At 48.6% G+C, this 27,931-nt stretch overlaps 1 protein-coding gene across 1 annotated transcript in view; it reads left to right on the top strand.

Annotated features, from left to right (window-relative positions):
• Positions 1–27,931, top strand: part of Cyria (CYFIP related Rac1 interactor A) — a 95,064-nt gene that overhangs the window by 29,206 nt on the left and 37,927 nt on the right. The window contains exon 2 of the mRNA XM_026400321.2: positions 12,021–12,154. The gene's annotated coding sequence lies outside the window, so the exon portion shown is untranslated. The remainder of the gene's footprint in view (positions 1–12,020; positions 12,155–27,931) is intronic.

Genomic DNA, 27,931 nt, shown 5'->3' with positions numbered 1-27,931 from the left:
CCATGACTGAAAGGAGAACTGTAATCCCCTCCTCTGTGGATGTGAAGAACAAGGAAACCACCTCACCCCTGGGGCTCAGACGCTTACTTGGCCACTTGCTGCTTGACAGACTGGCTGGTTGTCATAATAACATGAGCTCACCGGGACTTGGTTGGTCCTGGCTTTCTTGGTGCCAGGTGCTCTGTTCCTGGTCATCTTCTGTATGCATCTATCCTGGGAGAGCTCCCGATCGGGGAGGAACCTGCAGCTTGTCATCAGGAGGTCTGTATTCTCATCCTGTCTTTGTGACACCTAATACATCACCTTGGGGAATAACGGGTCATGCCTTGAAGGCTGGGATGTGGGTAGACCAGGGAAAGGGCTGGAGTGTGCATTTGGATTTTATCCTGCAGGTGATAGCATGTACTTGAGAGGTCTCAGATCCATCATCAGACGTGTGCTTTGGAAAGTTCTTTCCACAGAGGGCAGGGCCACCGCCCAGGTGGGAATGTAACCAGTTAAGAGGTTGATGTGAGAGTCAGCGAGGGATGAGGGAGCTCGTGGGTGCCAGATTCTCAGTGGCACAGTTAGCAGGTGCTAGGAGACCTTAGAAGGGGAGGAACTTGTGTGGGCCACAGAATCAGGGGGCTATCAGAGCAGACTTCATGGAGGAAGGCCTGCTGTGGCCTTGAAGGAGGCCCACAGGGTGGAGGTGAAAGTCTAGGCTCTAGAACAGGTGTGAGAACACAAAGCCACAGTAAGTCACCTTTGGGCTTAAGCTGAGAGTTCATACAGAGGCTGGGTCCCTACTCGTATGGACTCATTTATGCAGGGACTTGAATGGAGGTTTGGGAATGTGGGTTTTGTTAGAAGGTGGGGGTCACACTTGGGAAGTGCATTTTCCTGTCTTCAGGTTCTCTGGGGATCCTAGGCCTTCTGTCCACCACTCCCACTTTGCTTCTTCCCATGGCAAGGTGTGGAGGGTCTGATGTGCAGGGTGCATGCTCACGTCCTGTAGCCCTGTGCTGCGGGGAGGCAGACTCCCCTCAGGTCCTGAGGAGTGAAGCACTGAAGCTGGTCATATGACTCCCGATTTGCCTCGCAGCAGGGAGCTCAGGAACCGGAGCAGCTGTGCTATTGTCTGGAACATGATCGCAGTGTTTGTTTGTGAGGCCAGGGGTGACCCTTGTCAGCACCACAGATAAGCCGGCTCCCAGCTGTCGCAGGTGCATTATCCCTGAATCTCTCCCCCTTACCAGGAGTGATGATGGGAGGATCCCATTTCCCCTGCCTGCTCTGTGGAAGTGGGACAGTCTCTGTCCATGAAAGTGAAGGATGGCCAGCCCAGGAGTGGCCAAGTGAAGTGAGATTCCCGCTTTCTGTGATGTCTTAGGGAACAGAGTTTGCTGGACAATGGGATGAGCTGGGTATCCTTGCCTTTGAGGTTCACATGAGGAAACTGAGGCTCAGACGTGTAAAGCAACTCCCCTGAGACAGTACAGATAGAAACTGGCCAGACGAGATGCCCTGGACTTCAGCATGCCCCTATTGGCTTTGAACTGGGGCATTCTATAGGAGGACTCATTTTTATGGTGCTTCATAGGAGGATTTTGTTCTCACATGGCAGGGTGTATCCTAGATCAAAGCGTCAGAAGCGCTCCACCAAAGGGCTGTTCTAGTCATGGAGAGTCCCAAGCTTCAAAGATGACACAACCTAAACACATTATTCAGATGGCAGTGAGTGGTTTGGCACTGTGTTTAGAAGAGATTTGGGGTCAAAGAAGCGGTAGGAGCCCAGGTACCCTGTTTCTCAGCCTGGTATGCTTGACCTTCCCCCTGGCCCTGTGGCATAAGTTGTTTACATAACACACCTGACATGAGCCCCCCGATCATGCCCTTTGGAGACTGTGCTGAGGCCCAGGACCACAAAGGATTCTGGGGTGGCTTGTGGGGCCCAGTTGGTGTTGTCATGTGACCCCCATGTGACTTTCGGGTATGTAGGTCCTGCAGGCCTGTGCGGGATATGCAGGAACACATCTGAGTTGTTGGAAACTTGGAGAACCAATGTCTCCTGCCAGACTGGCTCAGTGCATGTAGCCATGCACGGTTTCTCACTTGCTTACTCCGAGGTGACACTGCCCTTGAACTGCTGTGGCATTTATTTGCATACTGATAGTCCAGGGCACCTTTGCTCCATTAATTTAGAGACATCCTATTTGCTGAAGTTCAAATAGGTGCTGACATTGAAGTACAAAACTATTGGGGGTGGTCCCGGGGCTCTTTCACCAGCCCTGGGGTCCCACTGCTGCTTACGAATACATTTGATATACCAGGTTGCTGCTCTGATACTGTGCCGTCCTCTGCACCCTGACACCAGCCTCTTTTACTAGTTACTGTATCTCCATCTCCTCTTTCTTCCCTCTCTGGCCACAACGAGCTGCTCACTGCTCTCAAAGGAGCTGAATTTTACAAATTAAACCATCAGCACTTCTCATTTGTGCAGGACTCTGGGCTACTTACAGTAGCCTGTAAAGATGAAGAAGACATGGCCTGTCCTCCTAGGGAATTTTTCATCCAGGTGGACTTGAAACATTAACAAAAATAGCTATGGTACTTTGGAAGACCAAGTTCATTTGAACTTCAAAGTAGCCCAGAAAGGCTTGTGGGCATATATCTCCATATAATCTGCATTTAACCAAACTTTTATCTGAAGATCAGAGAATAGTGACTAAGGGTCACAAAGTCCAGCCAAGACCAACTTCGGGATAGATCAGTCTCCTTGCCCTCCTGTAACATGCTCCGCTGTGGGCATCCTCCTGGCTTGTGTCGCCTGGGGATGGGCACAGACTCCAGTCTGCACTGTTTGTTTCTGTCTTATTGCTGCACAGCTGATGGGGACAAGGCGTCTTGTAAGCTGCTGATGTCTCAAACCTGCTTACGTTGTACCCCTTACCATCCTGCAAATGTGATGGCATAAATGTCTAGTGTCTGGCATTTAAGTGTTCTTTTGCTCAGGACTCTCAGAGTGTCAGAGAAGGGGAAGCTGATCTCATCAGGTTTCAAATGGATCCCCTGCTGCCCACCAGAGTAAGGAGCACTCTGAGATGCAGTGCCCAGGAGAAGGATCCACCCCTGCATTGTGTTTGGGGAGGGAGATGTGCACTCGCTGAAGAGCTGGTGGCGTTTCCTGATGGCTCCATTTGAAAGGGGACACTCACCTTAATGGCCATTCAGGGTTGACAGAGATCTGACAGACGTTAAACCTAGAAAATGGAGGAGATATGAGCCTGAGAGTGGAGACCTTGCTCTTGTTCTTGTTCTGTTCCCCCTGGCCATTTGCAACTGCCCTGTCCATCCTGTGACTCAGAATGACATTCATGAGGATGGCGAGCATCCTCCTCCTTGGAATATAGCACAGAGGTCATGGTCGAGGCAGGAGTGTCCATCAGATGTGGCTCCACATGCATGCTTCACTGCTCACGGTGGGCACTGGGTAGTCGGTCTCAGCCTCTCTGAGGGCCTCTCTGCTTCCTCCTCTGCAAGATGTGAATAATAGGCTCACCAGGAAGGCATCCGCCTAGTGCTCAGCACACAGCCAGTGCTCACTGAGTAAGTCAGAGTCCTGCCCTATCACCGTCATGACCGTCATCAGCTGGTGGACCTCTGACCAACCAGGATTCCCTGAGCCAGGACCACCTCCATCAGTCACTCTCTGCTCCCTAGCATGCTCCCGCCCTGGGATGCCACCACAAATTTCCCAGCGCGAGAATCTGAGAAGCTTGACAGGGAATCAGAGAATTGTTCCAGCCCCAGCTTTTCTTCCTGCTTGCTGGGCAGCACTGGACAAGTCCTGTCCTGTCTTTCACTCTCAGGTGCCTCCTGAATAACATCAGTGCAAATATTTCTTTTTTTTTAATGAAAGAATCATAATTTATCTATCCCATATTGGATAACACTGTAAAGTATCTAGAGTTGAAGTTTTATAAAGATTACTATTATGAGCAATATTATATGGTTTTTTCCTGACCATAAGGTATGCCTTGGTAAATTTTTTATAAATATCTTGTATTAAGTAAAAAGTTACTAGACACATCAAGACACATGAGCATATCATTCCAAACCAAAACAAGGTATAGAAAGACATTTACAGATGATTTAGGCTTTATAGCTATGATGAAGTGATTTAAAAATCTATAATTACAAAATAACTACAGGAAAGTTAAATAAAATATCTAAAAATGTAGAACTTCACCATATAATTGGAATACATACACACACAATGAAATTCTAGTACTGAAAAACTATTCTAACAGTATTTAAGAACTCAACTAATGGATGCAACTGTCACCTAGATAAAATAAAAGATAATGTTATTGATCAAACAATAAAATATAGAACCTGACCCACAGAGACACCTCCCCCAAATTAAAAGGCTATATTATGCTTAAAGTAGTTTCAGAAAAGCATGTCTGCAATTAATGCTTAAATTCAAAATTTGTTTTAATTTCTAAAATAATGCAAAAATGAAAGAAGTGATATTAAATATGAAGACAAAAAAAGTCATATTGTAGGTAACATAATAGAATAAACATATAAATAATAGAGAAAACTTGAATTAACAAATAAACCAACAAGTTTATAAATGAATTTGACAAAGTTGCTGGATATATATCACATCAGAAATTAATAGTATTTCCAGGCATTAACAGAAAGTGAAATGAAAAAACAATATCATAGTAGTGTTGGGGGAAAAAAAAGAGGTCTAAATGTTATAAAATACCCATGGAACTTCTACCTTGAAAGCATTATGTCCTCGACATTCAGCTGTATCATAGCATGTGACAGGCTACCTTCCTTGTGTCATTACTCCTCCTTGTCCTCCTATCTATTATTATTATCATTATTATTATATTTAAGCTTTATTTTTATGGTAAGATCTCTTTTCCCTTTACCATGTTAACTTTTTTCTATCATCCAGTGAAGATTAAATTTAATTTAATTCAGTTTTACATATTCTGTCATTAGATTCTGGAAGGGCGATTCTGGGAAAAAAGACCCCCTGACAGCTGAAATTTAACCAAATTGCTCCATTTGTGTACAATGTGTCAAAATACATTCTACTGTCATGTATAATTAACTAGAAAAAGTTTAAAAATGTTTAAAAACTTGTATTTCAGTATTAAAAATGTCCATATGTAGTTTCTGATCTGTGTAGTACGCAAGAAATTATTTGTGATCTTTGTAAAAATTTCTTTATTTGTTTTAATTAGTTATACATGACATTAGAATGCATTTATGTACTTCAATATATCATACATAGATGGGATATAATTTCTCATTTTTCTGAGTGTACATGTTGCAAAATCATATTGGTCATGTAGTCACATATATATACATACATTAATAATGTCTGTTTCATTCTATTATCTTTTCTATTCCCCACATCCCCTCTCCTCCCCTCCCATCGCTTCCCTCTACCTAATCTAAGGTAACGCTATTCTTCCCTTGTCCCCCCACCCCCTGCCTTATTGTGAATTAGCATCCACATATTAGAGAAAACATTCGGCCTTTGGTTTTGTGGGATTGGCTTATTTCACTTAGCATGATATTCTCCAACTTCAACCATTTACTGGGTAAATGCCATAATTTCACTCTTCTTTAAAGCTGAGTAATATTCCATTGAAAAAAAAAAAATATATATATATATATATATATATATATGACATTTTCTTTATTCATCCATCTAATGAGGGATACCTAGGTTGGTTCCATAGTTTAGCTATTGTGAATTGAGCTGCTATAAACATTGATGTGGCTGCATCAGGTATGAACCAAGGAGTGGGATAACTGGATCAAATGGTGGTTCCATTCCCAATTTTCTGAGGAATCTCCATACTGCTTTCCATAGTGGATGCACCAATTTATAGTCTCATCAGCAATGTATGAGTGTACCTTTTTCACCACATCCTTGTATTCTTGATGATTGCCATTCTGACAGGAGTGAGATGAAATCTTAGAGTAGTTTGAAATTAAACCTCTCACCCTGCACAAAAATCAACACAAAGTGGATCAAAGACTAAGGCACTGGAACAGAGACCCTTTGCCTAATAGAAGAAAAAAATAGACCCAGTCTTCACCACGTAGGCCTAGGATCTGACTTCCTTAACAAGACTCCTAAAACGCAAGAAGTAAAATCAAGAATCAATAAATGGGATGGATGCAAATTAAAAAGCTTCTTCTGAGCAGAGGAGACAATTCATAACATGTGGAGAGAGCCTATAGTTTGGGAGAAAATCTTTACCCCATGCACCTCCGATAAAGTATTCATCTCTAGGATATATAAAGAACTCAAAAAACTTAACACCAAAAAAACCCCCAAATAACCCAATCAATAAATGGGCTAAGGAACTGAACAGACACTTCACAGAAGAAGAAATACAACTGATCAACAAATATATGAAAAATGGTGTGCATCCTCCTCCTTGGGGTATATCACAGAGGTCATGGCCTGGGCATGTCCACCAGATGTGGCTCCATATGCATGCTTCACTGCTCATGGTGGGCACTGGGTAGTCCGTCTCAGCCTCTCTGAGGGGCTCTCTGCTTCCTCATCTGTAAGATGTTTATAATAGGATCACCAGGAGTGCATCTGCCTAGTGCTCAGCACACAGCCAGTGCTCACTGAGTAAGCCCTATCACCAACAAATATATGAAAAAGTGTTCAACATCTCTAGCAGTTAGAGAAATGAAAATCAAACTACTCTAAGATTTCAATGCAAATATTAATAGCAATAATAGTAATAGCTATAGTGAGTCAAATGACAACCTCCATTCAAAGGTAAGTCCATGACTGCCTCCTGCACCCTACACTTGTGCCTGCTTTGGAGAAGTGTCTGGTCTGTTTCCTGGAACTCATCATTTGCAGAAGTTCCTCGACTAATAAACAAACAAACAAAAAGCCTTGCTGTTTGTATGACCCCAGGTAAGACCTGAGCCCTGCTGGGTGCTGCCACTGAGCATTAGGGCTGTTCAGAGCTGCTAGGCTCTTCCAGTGCCTCAGCCTGAGTCCTGTGATAGCCGGTGACTACATACAAGTGAGGAACAGCCCCTTCAGAGGACAGACAGATGCCCGACCCATTCTTGTTAGTATTTTACTTTACCTGTATTTTACTTTACCTGTATTGATGTGCAAGTTGAATTCAAGATTGATTTCCTGGTTTCAAAAGAACAGCAGATTTTTTTCTTCCTCTTGGCCTGAGATTCCTAAGAATGCAGATTCTTAGGGTAGAAGCAAAACAAAAGCTGGTTTCAACTGCTGCCTTTGTCCTCCCCAGGCCCAGTGGGGCCAAAGAGGCTCCAGCTGCCCACTCTCAGACAGGAGGCAGTGGAGCAGGGTGGGCTATGTGGAGCCAGGCACTGGCACCTGAGGATACCGGGGTTTGCATCCCTGCAGTAGCCTGCACTCTGTTGAGGGTCTGGGCAGCGGTGGCAACTGCCATTCCTTGTGCTGGTGGCCCAACCAGTGGCCTTAGGCTTCCCCAGATAGGAGGGCCATGGGGCAGATCATCAGAACAACTAGGAGTTCAGTTTATGGGCTACCAGGACAAAAGGAGCCTATCAGTCATTTTCAAATGTCTTGCTAAAGCTAGCCCCAACCCACTTCAATCGCAGCATGACCACCCTGTAATCAAGGTGCTTAGCCAGTCTCCTGCGAGAGGCCTGTGAGCTCAAGGAACTTGGAAGACAGTCAGTGTGCACAGGGAGGATGAGCTGTGGCTAAGGAGTGTTTGTGTGGATTGGAAAGTGGGGAAGTGTCCAGGAGAGTTCCAGCACAACTGCACACAGAATAAGGAGAAACTAAGGATCACACTAGGTGACAGTATGTCATTGTGTGTCTGGGACAGGCCCAGTTTGCTCCTCTTGTCCTAGCCATCCTATTCATTGGATGTCTTTGTACTCTCAGGAGTATCCAGGTTTGGATGGTAAGTTTTAAGGTCACCCTAATTATACGTGACGACATTAGTGGAAGGGGTTAATGGCAGTGTGGACAATATATTTAAGTAAAGCCTTGTACCTGGGTGCTTTGGCAGCTCAGAAGCTGGCTGTGGGTTAGCACCATCACAGCCGTGGGTAAGCCACCTCACTGTTTCACAACAGTGTGGCCTCGAGGTGAGATCATGGCCCCAAATGTCATATGAACTGTGGTTCAGATCCTTTCTCATAGCTGGTCACCTTTGACCTTCATGAAATTATTTAGCTTATCTCTGCTATAACTTAGGAGTTCTCTTAGGGATCTCACAGAGTTTGCATAGTCATTAATCATCTGTGTCAGGCGTCCAGCCTACTGCCTGACCCATAATAGACGCAGACAAATGGTAGCTGCATTATTGTTATTATCATTAATTATTCCCAAACTATTGTTGTCGGGGCTTTAGTCACCATCTGTGAAATGGTGAGGCATGACCCTATCCTGCCCTGCCTCTCAGCTTTGTGAGACTGAAACTGGTCCACTCCCCAGGAGCCCGGAGCCCAGGGGAGGGCATGCTCTGAGTCCAGGGACTGTGTGTGAGTGGAGTTGTTTCCCTGCCAATCCAGCTCTTGTGTCTTTCTGGAACATGGAAACTGGGTTCCCAAGGCACTGTCTCTTCTGCTCACCCTGAATCTCTCAGGTCTTCTCTGTTCCTTCCCTGGCCTGGCAAATTCCTCCTTCATGAGTTGGGGAGTCAGTGATACTCAGCACAAGGCTGTAATTTGCTGGTGCTGGCTGACCTTATTGAACTGCCATTGGAGAGAAGCCAGGGATCAACTCCTGGCCCTGCCCACAGAGCACCTCTCAATGTACCATGCATGGAGACCTTCTCACCTCCTCCTCTCTTTCTGAACAAAGTGTCATCTGTTTTTAGTGCATTTGCTTTATTCTCTTTCTTTCCACTATTTTGCCTTTTCCTGTAACCGCTCTGGGAGTCTTACCCAGTAGCTGAGACTAGAACTGGAGCCAGCTGCCCCTCAAACCCCGAGTTCCTGCACTAGTGAGTGATTCCACCATTCTTTGTCCCAGTTCCCACATCTGGGAAGGGGCAAAAATGGTGCCATCCTAGCGTGGTTGTCCCAATTCATAGTAGGCGCCTGATGCCCGTCAGCCTAGAAACCTGCCCTTCCTCCTTCTCTTGGCTGGTGTGTGCTTTTGGTGTTGTGGGAGAGAGGCCACCCAAAGAGCTTCTGACTCAGAGACTACACTCTGCTCTGGGAAGCTGGGGGCACTGAATCAGCTCCCACGCTGGGCCTTGGATCCTTCATCTGCCCAACCTGGATGGTGTGGGGTGGGTATTTCGGACCTACCTGCCCTGTCCTCCCACTTTCAGAACCGCTCAGATTTGAAGCCACACAACTGTCCCAAATTGTGCCTCCACCTGTTGGTGGAATGCCTCAGCCTGCTCAGTGACTGGGGCCTGATGTAGTGAGAAGACCTCTGCACCGGAGTTTGTCAGGAGATGCTGTTCTAGGCTTGGTTCTGTGGTTCTGAAGAAGTCACCCCAGGCCTCTGGGTTTTTAGCTTCCCCATCTTTAGAATGGGGTAATTCCCCCTTGGCTTTGCGCCTCTCATAAGACGAGCAAGGGTGGTTACGTTGAAAAGCACTTTGCTGTCACTAGAGCCACAGCAGCCAGTCCTTCTGCTTGTCTCTGGGGGTGCCCATCCCTGCCAGGCTTGGAGGAGAGGCACAAGGAGGCCACACTGGCATCCACAGCCACATGGTGGAAGCACATGGTGCTGGAGGGGGCCAGGTGGTGCCCTATGGAGGCAAGACCCATGAGACGTTTTCTTCCCTCCTCTTCCCTGTTCTCCCTTGTGGACTTGGGGCCAGGGGTGGCCTCCACAGTGAACCCTGGGCAGTCACTTCAAACAGCTTGGACTCCTCTCAAAGACACACTTTCTTCTTATGGCTCTGTTTGTTTGGATAGTGAGGGAATGATTTACAGAGCCCGGGCAGATCCCTGGAAGATATGGGACCCTGAGACTGCCTTTGTGATCTGTCTCTAAGAGGGGATGGGTTGGAGCTGGAGAGAGCTGAACTGGTGTCCCTGTTATCCAAGTGCTCACCTAAAGGCCAGAGACACGTCAGTGACAACAGACGATTTTTAAGTATCTGAGTCTCTGGGCCCTCTTCTCTGGCAGTTGGGGACTTCTGTAAGCCTCTACAGGTTAGTAGAGTGGACGAAATGGAAAGGAAAACATTTGGCCGCATCTTCAAATCATGACATGGGGAAGGCTCAGCTGCACCTACTGGCGCTGGTGGTTTGGGGGAAGAAGGTAGCAGGACTCTGGCCCCAGGTAGCTGGACCAGGCATGCCCAGAATGGGTTACAGTTTCAGGAACATTTGAGAAAGAAAGCAGTGGGCATGGGCTAGCTCTCCCTGAGCTCCCTGACACCTGGCCACTGCAGGAGCTTCTCTCTGGTCCCCAGAGCCTTTGCCGCACACCTGGCCACTCAGCCAAGAGGTGAGGGCCATGGCCTTACCCCAGCCCTCAGTGACTACACCTGTGTCAGGCCCAGCTCTGTGATGGGAAATGCACTCCAAGGGCTGCCTCCTGGGGGACCCTCCATTCCCGTCGTCCCAGCCAGGTTTCCCCAAACACAAGGCCCGGCCCCACAGTCCGCTCAGCCTTCACTTTCTCATCAGGCCAAGGACATTTCAAAGTTGCTGTGTTTTCTCTATCATTTCCTTCCCTCCTCCCCCCTTCACTTCCTGTTTTTTTCTTCCTCTTTCTCCACCCCCACCCCATCTCTCCTGGCATGTCCCCGCTGTCTGAGAACAGGAACAAAGCCCAGAGCATTGATAATCATGATTTCCTGTGGTGCCCTCCGGCTGTGGCTGCTCAAAGCTGGGGCCAGCCCAGCCTCTCTGGGGCACCAGAGCCCCCTGGGGGAACCCAGCAGGAAGCTATGGTCATCAGGGTTCCCAAATCTGAAACCTAATGAAATAAGACTCATCCTTTAAGTCCTTGGGACCACCACAGCCTCCCAAGAACGTTTTTTTCATGCATTTGAAAGAAACAGACAATCCTGGTGTTTGGGTCCCATAAATACAGTCCAGTTCCCATGGACAGAAAGTGAATTTAGAAGTTAGAGGCAGGCTCCTTTCTGGTTCTGCCCTGTGTTCTCTTTATGATTCCTCTGACCATGGCAGCTCTGGAAAGCTCGGTGTCCTAGTTCTTTGGGAGAACGGAATCAATGGTACCTCACAAGAATTTTCTGAGGACAAATCTATAAAATTCACATGCTATGCCTGGCAGATCTGATTTACTTAATAAGTGAAAGCTCCCTATTTTTTTTTTCCCCATGATTTGCTTTTCCGCACAGAAGAGTGGCCGTTCAAATGTACGGCAGCCAGAAATATCCCATAAGAAATGGCACTCCTGGGAGGACAGTCCATGTCTGTTACTGTGTTTTTCCTCAAACATGGAGAGAAAGTCCTACTGGCTGTCGTGGAAAAGTGGAGCCCACCCACCGCTGTGTCCATGGGTCACGGTATTCCATAACAATATTTTTCTGATGACAAACAAGAAGAACCACCCCACCACATGCCTGAGGTGGGCTGTTTTGCTAATTTAGCTCCTTGTGGTAAAACTACAAAAACAGCACTCTGGATCAAGGGCCACCTCCCTTTCTGACCGTCTGTTTAAAAAATAAGGCTTCCCATTCCGGGTCAATGACCACTTGTTTGAGAAGTCAGCCTGCCCATGGGGCTGCTTTTCAGAAAATTCCAAAGGTCAGAGAGTCAGAGATGTGTTCCAATCTGGATTCTACCCCCAAATTGCTGATCCTTGAATGAGGCTATTTTCTTCTCCGAGGGCTTCCACTTCCCCCCAAGGAGAAAATGAAAGAATTGGTGAAGATTATCTCAAAGATGTTACCCAGTCCTGGTCATTTCTGATCCTTTGACTCTCTCTGCCCTTCTTTTAAAAAACAAAAAAAAAAAGTGACCAGAGGAGGACAGAGGTTGCGTCTCATAGTAACATCACTTGTATTCCCCCGTGGCAGGGTATCACTCCACTAAGGACTCCGAGGACCCACTCCTGATTTGGGAAGCCCCACCTGCGAGGCCTGACAGCTGCTCAGCTGATTCGTCCCATCAGCCTGGCTTGGTGAACCGGAGTCACAGGAGAGATTTCCAGGTAATTAACCACTGGCTTTCATTTTAGCAGACAACACTGTGACCGCCAACGTGTTCATGGAGGCTGGGTGTCACACACATGCTTATAAGAACACCTGAAAGTACAAAGGATGGTCATCTCACCAGATTGGTCATCTTTGATTAGAAGCTGTGCTTCCCAACACCACATACATCTAAAGAAAAACAACGAGGATGTCAATAATAATTGGCATTATGCATTTCGAAGAGGCTGTCATTTGGAGTGGTCAGAGGACTCTTGAGTTCTTCAGCTGTATTCTCAGTGGGATTTTGTGCTATTTTCAGTCTTTTGGGTGTTCAGGCGTGAAACACAGGGGGACTTGTAGGGTAAGAGCTGACTGGAGCCACAGTTGTGATGACTTTGTCATGTACTGTCTGTGCAAGAGTGAACTTCAGCACCCTTGAGGTGCCTTTCTGCCCCTCTGGGCCAACCAAATTTAGACAAGCAGGAGAAGAAGTCCTTTAGCAGCCAACCCAAGACAGGGCTTAGGTCTCATGTGAGAGACCTGACTTGCACCGCGCTTGCTATGACATTTTTAGACACAATTTCAGTTCATGAAGTTATGACCCAAGAGCCTCTGTGACCGACAGGCTGTGGCTCTCTGCCCCCCATCACCCTCCTCCTGAGACCAGCACACTGGCTGTCTCTGGTTACCCTCTCCTCTCTCAGCTCCCCGCAACCAGTCAGAGACATTTTTCTTCTTATGTGCAAGGACATGGTCCCATCTGCTTGAACTTCTTCATTGGTTTTGCACCTGATGTGGGCTGACAGCTCTCTGGTCAGGTTTGTTGGGGGTTCAGCTCTCTGGGCTCTGGCATGTTAACCTGTCTCCCTCAGGCAGACCCCAGGGCCCACAATGCCAATGTCAGGACGCACGTAGGGAATGCCCAGGCATATGCCACATACCTCTCCTTGTTTATTGGCTGCTGGTTCTACCTGCTCCAGTCTTCTGTCCTGAAGCTCTTTTTCAGTGACGATCTTGAGTTTCCTTGAAAGTTAAAACCCGAAACATTTCATGAAGCTGAGCTAGGACAGAAGGTAGGTCAAGGTGACTTCTAAAGCATCTTCCACTCCTGACTTCCCAGACTCTTTAGCTTGAGACTCGCCCCTTATACCCGATTCCCCTTCTTGGGTGAACAGGGTGAGCTCCTGTTCCCTTCCGTTCTTCCTCTTGTGGTTCTTTCTCTACAGTGGTCTGTTAGCTCTGGCTTCATTCAAAAGAAGAAGAGCTTTTGCAACTAGATCTAACTTCACGCTCAGCTCTGCTATTTATTGGCTCAGTGGTCTTGCTGAGATTGTTCCGTGTCCCCACCTAGAAGCTGGTGGACAGTACATTCTGTGTTGTAGGCTGGTGGGGAGGGTTAAAGGAGATCCTGAAGTAGCGTGGTTTGTTGCTTCTAGTAAACCACAGAAAATGTTGTTCCTTTCCCCACCCAGCTTTTATAGAGTGACTTAAACACACCTCTGATCCCATACTGGATTCCATTAGAATCCTATGCCTAGAATCTTGGAGTGGGACTTGTCCACAATACCATTAAGTCCCAGCCTGTTAAAGGAGAGAGAAGGTGTCACCAGGCTTTGATTTCAGAGCTTGCCCTCCATAGTGCCTTCCTGCTCCAGGGTTTTAACCCGAGTGCCCTTATCAGGTCACCGGTCTTCTGTCATTGTCAACTTCAGGACCCACACTCTGCTCGCCCTGACTCTATACTTGGTCCACTGGGGTGTTGGTCGAGAGCTCACTCCCTTCCCACAGATTTGCTTTGAACCGGCATAGTTCCAAGGCCCAGCGGAGGAGGTCAGTTGACCTGGGGCAGGTGTCCTGGTCTGGGACTCAGTAGACAGGTCAGTTCAAGCACCTTCTCATTGGGGCCTTCCTCCTTGTTTGTTCGTTTTCCAGGGCATCTTCCATCTGGTCGTGGAGCACGGGTTTATGGCACCTGACAGGTTCTGCTTGGTGCTGGAGATTCAGAACAGAACAAAACAAAGTTTCTGTTCTCAGGGAACTGTGTCCACATAGGGTCAGGGATCACCAGCAAGTAGTAGACATAGCTATGTTACAGTAGGCAGTGGTCAGTGCTGTGGAAAAAAGTCAAGCAGACAAAAATAAATGACTAAGGCCGGGCCAGGGAGCTAGGGAGTTGGGTAACTGGGCATGGTTGTGTTGACTAGGGTACCCATTTGAGCAGATCTGAGGAAAGTGAGGGACAAGGTGAGAAGGAATCCTGGGACCAAGGTTCTAAGGGAGAGTTCTTGGCCTTGGTGAAATGGAAAGAAGCCCATGGGAGCAGAGCAGAAGGGACAGGGGACGGGGACGGTGGAAGGAGGAGAGGACAGGAAGGAGTGGGCAGATGGTACAGAGCCTTGAGGGCCTCTGTAAGGACTCGGGTGTTTATGTTCTGGTTGGCTTTTCTTTCCAGAGATTCTGTCCTTCCTCTCTCCTCCCCAGCGCATCGTAAAGACTCAGTTCTTAAAGCATCCCATGACCATGGTTGCTCTGACCCAATGGTGCGTGAGTCGTTCATTCAGCAACCTTTATTGGTCCCTGGCTGCTGGACTCTGGAGACGAATGAGTCTTGGCCCAGTGCTTAGGATCTGGCCTGGTGCTTGTTCAAAGCTCCTTGGAGAAGTTCATCAATAAATTAGGTCGAAGGAAACAGTTGTCCTCATCTGATCATCGTAGAGCCTATTCGCTAGAGTAGAAAGCTTCCACTGGAACCTCCCGCAGGTCATTTCCACCCTTTCTTTTGGAATTCAGTTACATAAGAGAGCTAAGGCTTGCCTTAAGGGTAGAGGGAGGATCAATTCATTCAGCAGACATTTGGGGGTGCCTCCTACACGTCAGTGCTGGTGCCAAGTCCTGGAGATGAATGGCTGGATTTCGCCCCTGCTCTTGAGTTGTTAATGATTTCACCGGGTGATGTGCCAGTGACCAAACGACACACACTTCTCAATGGTATGAATGGCTGGTCCCAGGGGGCCCTGAGGAGGAACTCCTGACCCGGAGCAGGGAAGCTCCCTGGGCACATGTTGTTTCCTGGAGGTTGTGCACTGGGAGGTGAGGGAGGTCTGAGACCAAGGGACTCCCAGAGAGGAAGCTGAAGGTGTCAGCAAGGGGCTCTGCTGGCCAGGCCAGGAGGTTTGAGCCTGTGCCAAGGACAGCAGAGATCAGTCAGTTTTTAAGCAGAAGTGGATACCCTGGGAAGACTGGTGTTTGAGAACACGAAGGGCCTGATTTCATTGCCCTCCAGTTCCTTTAAATGCTCATTTTCCTCCTCTTCCCTGTGTTGAGATCCTCGTCCCCCTGAAGGGGAATGGAGCAAGGTGGTTGTCAGTAGTAGTGACCACCGTGGAGCGCCCCAGCCAGTGCCGGGCTGGCCAGGGTTGCACGTGCACAGATTGTGGGAAAGTGCTGGAACCTGAGCTTCTCTTCCGGTAGGAGGAGACGGCTGGCAAAAGCCGGGCTCTTCCAGGAGAACTGAGGGAGGTGAGGGCCTTCACATTTTCTTCCTGTCAGAAAACACATGGGTGAATTCCACCTTTTCACCTTCTTTCCGTTCAGTACTAAAAATAGGAGTTTCCTCTCTAGAAAGCGCTTGTTCATTCAATAGACAATCCCTCAGTACCTTTCACATGCCAGATGCCGCTGAACCTGTGAGCGAGACAGATGGGACGCAGCCCCGTCCTCACAGAATTCATCGTCTTCAGAGACAGAGGAGCTGAGGGTCAGGATCACACAGCGGATGAGCGAGGTGGTGTGGACCCAGAGACTCCCTGGAGCATGCTCTCTGCCCTGGGATGTCAGGGACACCGAGCTGGGCACGGAAGGATGAGTAGGAGCTGGGAGCTGGAAGACAGACTCCTGGTACAGAACTACACTCTATAAATAGGGGACAGCACTCAGTCCTCTGTGATGGTGGTGAGGAGGAAGTAGCCAGAGAGCTCAGCAGGCGCAGATACTGCCTCAACTCTGCTGTTTAAAAATCCATTAGTCGCCGCCTCCTCATCCTCCCACCCTGTTCCCAATAGTGACTAAAAAGAAGCCAATTGACTAATATGAGTTTGGTCTCTTCTCTGACCCCATGGAGGTGTTAAGGAACGGAATAAGATAAGGGGGACCAAGAAACAAGTAGAAAGAGGAGGAGGAGGAATCCATCTCCATCTTCCAGAAATGCTGATTAACAGCCTGGATTGCACTGTGGCTTCCTGGTGGCAAAGGCAGCTCCATGGAAAAACCAAGTCTCGCCCCAGTGAAAACTGCCTGCCCTCTGCCTTCCTCTTGGGAGAGTGCACAGCACACACACCTGCAGAGACACGTCTGGGTTTGTGATTGTGCATACACACATGCACACACCTGTATATATGTGAATGTGTTTATATGAACGTATCACTTTAGATTTACTCTATAATCTAGCACAGAGCCTGCTGTGATTGACCTTCCACCCTGGCTGGCTCCTCACATAGAACTCCCAGATGCACATGGGGCAGAGCAGAGGCATCCGGCTGGAGTCTGGAGGCTCCTGTCTGGAAGCCCTCTGAATGCAGCGGGGACAGGGAACCCCAACCTTACAAGGAAGCTGGTTCTAGTTCCGGCCTGGTGCAGCTCTCCCTGGATACAGAGTCATCTCTAAGCCCAAGACATGCCTTCCCCTTCCTTCTCCCCTTCCATCCTGAGGGCAGGTCCAGTTGCTCTCTCCATAGCCAGAACCATCTGGTCTCTTGCTCTTAGGAACCTCTTAGTGCCTCTGTTGGGCTGGGCTCGGGGAAAGACCCAGGACCTGGGTTTCTCCTCCTCTCTCTCTAAGGAAGGACCTCGACTGGAACTTTCTCTTACGCCCTCTGAACCCAGGGGAAGGAAGCATTTCCTTTCATGTAAAGTGAACTTCACAAAGATTTTTTACAAGAGGAAGAGAAGATGTAGGGAAGAGGGGGTGGCCTAGAGAAAGGGTGGCACTGTCCTCAAGGGCAGCAGCATCTTCTCTGGTTTCCCCAGGCTCTCCCTTCTGATCTGCCCTCCTGTAGACCACTGTGCCCTCAGGAAAGGAGGCAGGAAGGGAGCAGAAAAAAAAGGAGAAAGATAGTCAGAAAATAAGGCTCTTCTGGGAGCCCCAGGTGCATGCCATCCCTGGGCCACTCCTTTCTTTCAGGCCTCTGGCTTCCTGTGGCTCTTTGTTCTTGCTCTGGGCTGGAGACTCCGAGAACAAGTTTGGGGTATTCAGCCGAGCCCTGAGGGTGAGCTTGCCTTTCTCTGTTGGATTACGTAAGCTGCCAGCCCACTGGTCCCAGCATGGAGACTTCCCTGAACCTGGTAAGAAGAGACCCAGAGTTGGGACTTGGTGCAAACTGGCAGAGGAGTCATGCAGAATTGTCACAGCTGAGAGCAGCTTGGCCAGAGCCTCCTGTAAGGACAGGGTGCCCCTGGAAGGACCCCTTCCCAGCATGTTGGCTCTTTCTCCTCTTCTGTCCTGGAGCTTTGACTATGCTGCTAATCAAGGAGGAAGGGAGATCAGTTATCAGCCATAATGCGGATGTGAGGAGCCTGGAAATTGGATGACATTTTCAGAGACAGCACCACACGGATCTAGTTATTTGAATCCTACACAACGAATATTGGGCATCTTAGTGCATCCGGCAAAATTGATTCAAAGTGTGGCCACTCTACAATTCTGTGCAGTGTCTTTAGGAGCACAGCCTCTGGGGCCAGACTGCCTGGGTTTGACTCCTGCTGGCTGGTATGTTGAGCATGTTCTAGAACCTCTCCATCTGACAGTTTCCTCGACTGTTTAATGAGAAACCAGACAGCGCCACCCTCACAGGTTACTGTGATGATTAGTTGAGTTAGTACTTGTGAGCATCAGAATGGGGGCTGGCACATAGTAAGGACTCAATTTGCATTTGCTAGTTTTATTTTGACCTCCAGCCTCTGTTGAATTCTCCCTGCAAATGAGGTCCTGGGGTAAGGTGTGGTCCAGTCACTGAAAGCCTGCCTTATTCATCAGCTCCTGGGTGCAGAGTGAGTCTTAGATGGGCTTCCACAGCTGACATTAGCAAGAGTGGTGTGCACACTCAGACTTCACTGGTGTGTGACGCCATGTCTGCCGTAGGGACAACCCAAGAAGGCCATTAGCAGACCAGAGCAGGGGCATTTTCTGATCAGGGAGGTTTGAAGAGGACACAAAGAGGTCGAGAGTCAGCGTGGAATCAGGAGGCAGGGGAGGTGGCAGAGTTGATCTAAGGGACTCAGGCACAGGGTGCCATTATAAACGAGAAGGGGAATGTTTGATAATGATTGTTGGTGCTGGTGAGGGCAGGGATCCTGCTCGAAGTCTTCCCAGCGTCAACGCTTGCAAGCCTCAGGGGAGGTCCTGGTGTCAGAGGAAGAAGAGGAGTTAGGAGGTGCAAGTGGAGGGTCCCCACTGCAGGGGACAGAGCCCGTCTCTCGGCTGCTTCCAGGCTGAGCGAGCACAGGCTTCCTCTGTGCACGGCCTGTGCAGGGCTGGCCCAGTCCCCTTGAAGGGCCCGACAAAGACCCGCTTGTTCTCCCCTGACATCAGACCTCACCCTCAGGATTTCTCTGTCCTTCTGGGGCAAGATCTCACACAGTGATAATAAAGCGCAAGGGAAGAGATGAATCAAGCGAAGACTGCCTCCGGCGTCACCATGCCAACGCGCTGGCTGTGTGGAGGGTGGAACATGGCGCCTGCGGTGGGCACTTCTGCACCAGTTCACACTGGGCCAGGCCCCGGTGCTGAGCCGCTGGTACAGTTCAGAGAGTTGCTAGCTGCCTTGCCTGGTCAGTGAGCAACAAAATATTAGGGTCAGACTAATTAATTGCTGCAGACAAGGGGCTGATTCTTTTCTATTTTGTTTTGGTTTGATTTTTTTGTGAGCATGCATTGCACTTAACCACCTGGATTTTCTGTTACAACAAAGATTTATATGGAGAGTTTTGCCTTGGAAATTTCATCCAAGCTTATTCAGAGGGAAATGAGAGATCATCTGGTCTACTCTGGTTCTATCTCATGCTTTTTTTTTCTCCTGTGAGTAAACCGGGGCGAGGAGAGCGGAGGCAAGGTTGAGCATAGAAGGGGTGAAGGCTTTCTAGCCTCCTGGTCCAGGCTCAAGGGTGGAGACGCTGTGTGTAAAGACCTAGCACAAGGTCTGGCCCACATGGGGACTCCACAGATCCTATCCCTGGTTACATGATTTTTATGTGCCAAGTTGGATCAATTAAATAACCCATTTATTAGACACAATGGATATGAAACCAACATGAGGTCCTGGCCACTTCTAAAACAACCGTGCACTTGGGAGATAGAGGATGAAAAGGGATTTGATGCTGGAACTTCAAATTCAAATTCATAGTCGAGTGTGGTGGTTCCCAAACTTGAAGCACCTGGGGCCTGCCGAACGGCTGGCCGGCCGACTCAGTAGGTCTGAGGTGGGGCTTGCAATTCTGCCTTGCTGACAGACACGCCTGACATGCTGAGGGTGGCAAGAGCCCAGAAAGCTCAAAGAAAAGACAGCCATTTTTCACTTCATGGTTGGAAATAAATAAATTTTGGGAAATTCATTGCTGAAGCACCTTCAGGGTTAAGAGCGGCTCTTGCCTGTGCAGAGCACTGGAGACTCTACTGGAGACACCCAGGGGGTGTGACCTTGAGGGAGTTCCAGAATTTACTATGACACAGTTACCTTATCTGAAAAATTACTTTGCAGGGGGATTTGGGGGATTAGGAAAAGGCATCGGTGGGCTCAGCCCCCAGGGGGCTTTCTGGGAGAGTCAGCTGAAGAGGGATGAGGCACCCTGCCAAGGCTGCTGGACAAGTCACCCTGTCTCCCCACTCCCTCCTCTATCCTGCATTGGGCTCTCAGAGGGAGTGAGCTCAGGAGCAGCTTGGGACCTGGTGTTTGACCAGCAATTTGCAAGTGGATTTAAGGAAGAGCCCAGAGGGCACTGGGTCTGTCTGTGCAGCCTGCAAGCCCTGCAGAGGATGAAGGGCAAAGCTTTCCAAATTCCATCCTGTAGGATGCAGACGCTAGCCTGGGATCCCGGGCTGCAGAGGAAGTTCAAGTCAGGATGGAGCACGGTCAAGTCATCAGCAGCAGGGCTTCCCCACCCCCAGAAATTCAGAGATAAACTTTGGGAGTTTGTTTGCTTGGTTTGATTGTGGTCTGGGTTTATTAGTCTAAACAGGGAAGTTCCACTGGGACTTTGCTGCATCTCCTTGTGTACTGCAAGTTTCCTGCAGGGCCTCCTCTGTGAAAGCAGCTCATATTTCTGTCTGCCTGTCTATCCAGGAGTGCAGGCTGAGGGTACAGGTGACCTGCTGAGGACTGCCACCTCTCCTGCTTGGCAATTCCAGAGTATTTTCCAGATCTGAAATAAAATTTTAAATGGAGGCTTCACCACAGCAAACTGCACAGACCCACGTTCATATGCATCCATAAACTCTTCAACCTCTTTAGACATCACAGCTGGAGTCTGGTTGGTCCAGGCAGAAGACAGCCGTTTCCTTTGCTGGAAAACGTGTCTTAAGAATAATTAGTCAAAGGAGCTTGAGAGGATAATTTTAAGCCCCATGGCCGAATCCATTATTGTTTTTCCTTTTCAAATGCATCGGCTCCATTTCTGGCAAACTGGTTATAAGATTAATGTTTTTGAAATGACTTTGAACGAGGGAGTGAGTTTGTCTACAGGAAGACAACATTGCTCTCGATTGTGAGTTCAAACACTTTTTCCCGAGAGGAGTGTTCTTTAGTACAGATTCAGGACCTTAGGATGGATCTCTCTGCTTCTCTGTCTTTTGCTGACTTCTGCTTTTGTGCCAAGAACCTTCCTGACAAGGTCTGGCATTTTTCGTGCGAGAGGATTCTGCCCCTTAGTGGACAAAGGGCCTAACTGCAAGCTCTTTCGCCGAAGCTCCATTTTAGCAAAAAAACACCTGAAGACCCTGGAGGCCCCTGTGTTGGAGGCCCGTGGTGAGGAGGAAATGAGAGACCTTTGTGTAGCGCTCCACAGAGGCTGTGGGTGCAGGCTCCACCCTCGGGGGCTGGTTATCTGATCCTGAGCATTTGACTGAAGTGGAGGCCTGGGTGGAAAGAGGTGAAGTTACCCTTTGAGTCTCTGGGACTTCAGTATCGGGGCCTCTGTGTCAGCTCTGCCGTGTACTAGGAAAGGGGACCGAGAGTGCATATCTTCACCATAAGAGGACCCTCCCTGCTGCCCCCTGCCCTGGAGAGGCAGCAGCAGACACCATTTCTGAAGCTCCACGGGCTCTCCCAGCTCACACCTTCTCCCTGTATGCACATGTTTATTTCAAGGAGCATCCACAGAATTTGTGTCCACTTGCACTTTGAGGAGGTGTCCGTTCTGCCTTTCCTGATGTGGAACTTCTCCCAGCTCAGCCTTGTAAAGCCCACAGGCAGGATGAGCCCAGGGGTGGCTGGCCATCTCATCTGGATGGTGGGAAACAGGCTCTTCTCAAACCCTGCTCCATGTTCAGAAGTTGATTTGAGCATCATGGAGGACATCATTTGCTTTTCTCATGACTCAAGTTTTCTCTCTTTGAATTTTCTAGCGTAGCACGGGATCCAGACAGCTGCTTCCCAGCCGACTCTAGCCGCCCAGCTGTTAAGCAGGGTGTGACTGTGATAGAACGAGTTTCTTCCTCCCTTCCCACCCCTCATTCCTTCTTCCTTCCTTCCTGTTTCCTTTCTCCTTCCTTCTTTCTTTGCTCCTGTCCTGTCCTCTCCTTCCCTCTCCGGCACATCCTCCCTCCCCCTCCTTCCCTTTTTCTCTCTTTCTAAATGATTGTCCTTGACGATAAGGACCTCAGACAGGAGGCGTTTGGATCCAGCTGTGGCGCCACGCCATTCCTCATCCACTCATTCTTTAATTTGTCCCAAAACACATTCCCTGGACAGCCTGCTGCGGACACCGATGTAGTGGAGTCCCAGTTCCTGTCCCGTCCCAGTCCCTGTCCTTCTAGAAGGAGAATCAGGCGGGAAAGCAGGAGTGGCTAGGAACGTGGGAATGTGCTGTGAGAGAGGACTGTGGGATTGACCCCAGAGGACAGAGGACAGGGCTGGGACAGGCATCAGGGCCTGCAGTGATCTCCTCAGAAGAGGTTTAATAGCCACAGGGGAAAACTGGTCCGGACACTTCATCCTCACCAGAAGACCATCTGTCACCAGGTCTCACCGCCCAGCCTGCCTCCGCTGTTGTTCCAAGGACCCTCATCTCCACGTGCCCCACCCAGTGTGAGATCCCAGCAGAGCCCAAGGGAAGGGCCTGGACTCCTCCTCGAAGCTCTTGGGCTTCGTGGATGGCGGGCGTTTATAGGAGCATCTCCCTCTCCGCCATCTGACCCACAGCTCCTCTCTGCATGAAACCTCTCCAGATCATTCCAGCCCAGACGTGTCTCCTCCTCTTCTGCACCCCTTTCCCCAAACACTCTGCCTTGACCGAGGCTGCGGTCCACTCTGGAGCTGCCCGTCACAGTGGTCTCTGAACATGGCTTCTTGCTCTTACCAGCTGGTGCTCCCAGGCCACAGGGACCATGGTTCATGTAGCTGTAGTCTCTGGGAAGAGCAGGTGTGTACAGCAGCTGTCCAACAGCTTTCTAGACTGTGTCAAGAATCAGGTTAGGAATGGAGGGTGGAGCTCTGATTAAGACCTGCACTCAGTGTGCCTGTGAATATTCTGTATTTTTTATAGAAATATGTACAGGATAATATGCCATGTGCTGGGGTCTTAAGAAATGAGAGGTCAGGTCTGCCTTGGGTACAAATGAAAGGGCAAGGAGGGGTGCTGGATTGGGGTGGAAGCAAGGATCAGATGGATGAATTAAATGTGAGGTGAAATATAAGATCTATAACAGAGCAGAGCCAGTTCAGAATGATTTTTTTAATTAGATTTATGATTTCTAGAATTTTTGACAAAATTTATGACTTATTCCAACTGTAGTCTTCCATTCCTTGGGCAATGTTTGATGGGTTTCCAAAGCCTTGGAATCTGTATTAATAGCACCATTCAGTTTATATATATATATATATATATATATATATATATATATATATATACACACACACACACACACACACACACACACACACATACATACATATTGTAGTTAGACACAATATCTTTAGTTTATTTGTTTTTATGTGGTGCTGAGGATCAAACCCAGGGCTTCACACATGCTAGGCAAGTGCTCTACCACTGAGCCACAACCCCAGCACCCCCTTTTTAAATATATATATATATATATATATATATATATATATATATATATAATTTTGTTTTTAGTTTCATGGAATTTTTGAAAAAGCCAATTGGACATGGCTTCAGTATTTGGAAACTGTCCTCAAGCCAGTGCCTTAATATGACAGTTGGATGTTGTTACACTTTCAGTGAGACCTAGTTTGAACTCCTGGGCCTGGGAATGTGACAAGACCTCATTTGCTTCCAGAATTCCAAAGGGAAAGAATACGAGTTACAGAAGGAGCACAGGAGACCTCTGGGTACTAGATGAAGCCAGGCTGTCCAGGTACTGGGCCTGCTGTGTTGAATACACAGAAATGACTTGTGGTGAGCACGGCAGACTTCTCGTGACCTTTTGTTCTAAATGGATAAAAGGACTTTCGAGCAACTTCTCTTGAGAGCAGTTTATCCATTCCACATGATTTCTGAATGACCGCTTCTTCACAGAGATCAACTCTGGCACTCTGGGATGACGGCATGGCTCACTTTGACATAATACGGCACCCTTGGAGGCACTGTCTTTCCTAAGAAACTAGAAATCCAGGGGGTTTCTGGAAACAAGTCCACAGGTGCCCCGTGGAAGGGCTGCTGGTGTGCAGTTCTGTTTCTTCAATCCAGTGGGCGTCTCGTTCGCATTAACTCAGCTCAAGGTCTAACATCAGGAGGCCTGAATTCAAACTCGGGAACTGTTGACGTTCTCCTTGGATAAAACCGTGGCTTGTTGGAACAGGGAGTGTTTCCTTGATCAACCTGGTGCTGTTGGGTTACAGATGCTAAAGATGAGACTCGGGGCTGGGGACTTCCACGCAGAGCTTGTGACTCTGGCACTTGCTAGTGTTATAACCACTGGTGTCTTCTGTGTCCCTCAGGCCAGGGCCACACAAGAACCTTTTCTGACCTGCCCAAGGGCCAAGCCCCATTTATATGCCATAGGCTCTCGGCTCCTGCTTACTGGGCTGCAAGTTCCTAGATAATCAATAGCCAGTATTTTCTGACTTTTTCTTCCTTTGCTGAGCCTCCCCAGCTCACCTTCTGTTTATGGCTGTACACTGCCCCTCGTGAGGACCAGGCCTGCTGGCTGTGTATTTCCCTTCCCCCGGATCCACCACTTCTCTTCATTCTTGTCCACATGAGCCTCCTGTTACTTTTTTTAAATGCCGGATCCTGTTCTCACTCATCTAGGAAGCTTTCCCCAGCGTCACCTGCACCGATTTGCTCTTAGAAACCTGAGTCAGTGCTGCACAACTCAAGGCCCAGCTGCTTAGTGGTTCCACAGGGTGACTGCTGCGGCACCGCCCTCCTGCCCTGACTCGAGGCCACAGCCATGAGTTCTGTTTTCTGTTTGTGAAAGCATCTACTAATGGCTACCAGATAAGCAAATGAGCCTGGTAGCCTAGAATGTGGGTCTTCTGGGTTCTAGTCCCCATTCTTCTGGGGACTGACTCAGAAGAATGAGCAGCTTCCTGGCAACATACTCAGCTTGCGTTAGTACACCAGACACAAGAACAGTGCATGCATTTGGGAGGGTGATTTGTGGGTTGAATTTGACAATCTCTGAGGTGTTTAGCCCAGTGTCCACCACAGAACACATGCACACTCCATGGAAGCGGTCGGTATTATCCAGCTAAGTGAAGGATCAGTACTCATTCAATTCCATGGTTTTTTGGCTGTAGCTCAATACATATGAGCAGTGTGCTCTGTCTGCCAAAACTCTCAGCACCATCTTGGGCAGCACCAGTGGAGATGCAGGGTCCAGATGGAAGACTATGGAGGCCTGCTGCTCAGACCACACTGGGGCTGGAGTGGGTTCTGGATCCCACACGATGCTAGAGGTGTCCTTAGAACAGTGTGTGAGAGAGAGAGAGAGAGAGAGAGAGAGAGAGAGAGAGCACACCCCTCATATCAGGAGGACCTCAGAACCTCCTCTCTCCTGGGAGATGGAGGAGGAAACCCGTTCTGTTTAAAGAGGGGGTGTTATAGGTGGCCACGGTGTCTTACCGAGTTTTCAATTATTCCACACTGTGTGTGTGTACACATGTGCATGTGGAGTTCCTCCTATGGGTCAGGCCCTGTTCTAGAAGTTGAGTGGTTACATCAATCAATGGTGATAGAGATCAAAAAAAGAACTATAGATTGGGGGTGAGGTGGCTGTGCTGAACACCAACAGCCAGATCACAGCTCGGTTTTGATCAATGGAGTGGCCTTTTCTCCGTTTGAAAGCATGCAGCTTGTCTGGGCATTTCTGCCAGCTCACCTGCAGCCTCAAGTTGAGCCTGTTGTGAGGTGAAGCCTGTCAGATGCCAGGAGGAACTGTGACTCTGCCTGTGCCAACACACAGCAGTGACACTCACGTCTAAAGCCAAGATGACAACAGTGAGGGAGATGGCACCAGGAAGATGCGATCTTGGGTCAGCTCTAAACACCTGCCGCCCTGGACACAGTACCAATAGGCACTTGTTGGCTGCCTTTCCTGGTTCCAGAGGAACTCTGACAATGCCCACCTACTGGAAGCCTGGGGGCAGGCACGCTCTGTATTTGATCAGTCAAATGAGTGCTGTAGACTTCCATCTGGAAATTAAAATCTGAGATGACCTGCCCAAGGTCCCAAAGCTAATAGGGATTCTAGACCACATAAGGCCTTCCTACCACATTGCACTCTACAAAGTTTGAGCCTGGAATCTTGAGTGCTTTGTCATCAGTGTCCTGGGCATGCAGTTCTAGAGATGGCCAGCAGAGGGCATTATGCACTGGGTTTCTGCAGCCCACTGCCTGAAGCCATGTTGAATGAGCAAATGTCTGCACCCGACTCCATGAGATCTGAATGTCTCCTTGGCAGGAAATCCGCGAGGAGCACGACGGGGTTGTGCAAACAGCCTTACAATGTCTGCTTGTGTGTGTGCACTCGGCTTCTCCCATGTCGCCCACAATGCTGTTTTTTTTTTTTTTTTTTTTGGATAATGGGGCTCTGTGGACCCCTGCTCCTTGTCATGCAAAGGGAGTGATCTGTGTTTGTCATAAATGAGCTCTTGTATGATTAATAACCATGTGAAGGAGCCCACAGCAGCTGTTGGGCACCCAGCTTCCCGTCTTCACTGACGTGGTGGTTTGCTTGGGCTCTCTTCCCCCACTCCAAAGCCACGGTGCAGAATAGACTGCTGAAAGGAAAATGACTGCAGTTTTTTAAATGCCAGGCAGGGGGCGTAAGTAAGTAGTGTTACCTAGTCATGGGTGTGAGGATCCTGCGGCACACCAGATACCACCCTAGGTACTTTTTACATACAGCCTCTGAATTATTAACAACGGAAATGGAAGTATTATGCTTTGTGTTTTACCAACAAGGAAAACTTAGATTCTGAAGAGTAGAATGACTCTTTCAAGGCCCCCAACGCTCATCCTGATTCCTTTTGATTCCTCAGGATTCCTTTTCTTTCTTTTGGAATGGTGGACTCCATGATCCACACCCTCCTCCTTTGACGTGGCTGCCTATGAACTGAAATTCATGATTTTAGGTTACATGAGGGATTTCCATTCCTAGACTTCAGGGTCTTTATTGCACCTCCAGAAAATGTATCAGTCGGCATGTATATGTGTTTTTATTAGAAGGCTGATGAAAGTCCTATAGGATCCTGAAACAAAAGGGTCAAAGCTCTCAGAAAAAGTGCCTAGATTTGGGGACAGGCTTATTTTCTTCACCTGTTCTTATCCACACCTGTTTTCTCAATTTGTAGTTGACATCTTTGTGGCCACTGCCCAGCAGTTTATCCAGACTTGGGTTCCATTTCAGAGCACATTAATGAAGAGATTTGGCTCCGTGCTGGGAGCTAGGGTGGGGTGGGGAAGGGAGTAGCTGAATTGGTGACATTCTGCAAATGAGTAAGACATAGCTCTTCAAAGAATCGGCAGCAGAAAAGGCTGTTAATTATTCCCGGGGGTCGGGAAGGAGGTTCTGGGGAGGAAATGCTGTTTGGTTGGAGGGAGAAAGGGTATTCCAGGCCAAGGAGACACCAGTGAGAAAGTGGAAGCAGGAAGGAGGCGGAGGCGCTGGCAGGTCTGCCGTCTGTCTGAAGAACAGAGGAGCTTCAGCAGCCTGCTGGAAACTTGAAAGGGAGCATCAGGCCGGACTTTACAGCCTTGAATACCCCAATACCGAAGCAGGTCTTCCTTCTGCCCTGCTGACTCCATGTGCTTCCTCCTGAGGTCTGACTCAGAAGCAGCCCGGCACCCAGGCAGCTCCGGGCATCCTACAGCAAACTGTCCCTGTGACCGTCTTCTTGTCCCAGACTGAGGTCCAGGATCTTCACGGTGGGCCTGGGCCTCCAGCCAGGGCTTTTGCTTTAAAACATTGGGTTTATTTGCAGTGAACGTCGTTTGAAACCAAAGCGACTGTTCCCTCAGAGACTGGGAACAAAGGCAGAGCCACACCTGTCTCTGGGATTTCAAATGAGTTTGGGCACTTTGGACATGCTTGAAGCTGGAGATTTAATGGAGCATGCCAA

Source organism: Urocitellus parryii, chromosome 12, assembly GCF_045843805.1.
Source record: "Urocitellus parryii isolate mUroPar1 chromosome 12, mUroPar1.hap1, whole genome shotgun sequence".
Taxonomy (NCBI): domain Eukaryota; kingdom Metazoa; phylum Chordata; class Mammalia; order Rodentia; family Sciuridae; genus Urocitellus; species Urocitellus parryii.
Note: the sequence above shows the minus strand (reverse complement) of the source record. Positions and strands in the feature narration are given on the sequence as shown.